The sequence below is a fragment of the Penaeus monodon genome, chromosome 15, assembly GCF_015228065.2.
Source record: "Penaeus monodon isolate SGIC_2016 chromosome 15, NSTDA_Pmon_1, whole genome shotgun sequence".
NCBI classification, from domain to species: Eukaryota; Metazoa; Arthropoda; class Malacostraca; order Decapoda; family Penaeidae; genus Penaeus; species Penaeus monodon.
Window position 1 is genome coordinate 12,163,499 of NC_051400.1, and position 704 is coordinate 12,164,202.

At 38.8% G+C, this 704-nt stretch overlaps 1 protein-coding gene across 1 annotated transcript in view; it reads left to right on the forward strand.

The window, feature by feature from the left end:
* Window positions 1-704, forward strand: part of LOC119582216 (lactosylceramide 4-alpha-galactosyltransferase-like) — a 6,463-nt gene that overhangs the window by 3,689 nt on the left and 2,070 nt on the right. The window lies entirely within an intron of this gene.

The window sequence follows — 704 nt, forward strand, 5'->3', positions numbered from 1 at the left end:
TAACTCCTACATATTTAACTACTTGAAAAATGGAGCCCGTGATTGCGCTGAAAAAATGCTGGGTAATCCTTTACAAAAGGAAATGTGTTAATTGTAGATATGGGTATAATGCAGTTTGTATATTATATATATATTATCCGGAAAATAGATAATTACTGAAGAAACAACATGAGCATAATGCTGTTTGTTCATTATGTACATATTATCCAGAAAATAGATAATTGCTGAAGAAACACCTTCTCGTCTACCGATGAGACCGAATTCCCTCCAACTTGGAGGGATTTCATACGGCCTCTCCAGCCTTACTTTCAGCTCCCAGCACTGCTTTAACGCTAGTTCAGCGTCTTTCAGCATATTAGTGCCAGTATCAACACCTGCTTCAACATCGGAATTGATTCAGCACTTGCTTCAGCACCTACTTTAGTTCTAGACTCTATAGCAGTTTTCCTTAGCAAATACAGCTCCAGTCTTTGGACTACGAAAACCGTTCACTTCACTGCAGTCTGTAGCAGAACTTAGTAATCATCAGCTAACAACTGATGGGCCATAGTGACTTTTTACGTTGTGTACCACAGTCTCATATAATTAACACAGCCCTCAGGCATGTGCATTTAATACTTGTCAAAAGAAGTTAGACAGATTAGACAGATGTTTGGGCATATATCCCTGGCCTTTTGTAGGGCATGCAAACTGTTTTCAAATGA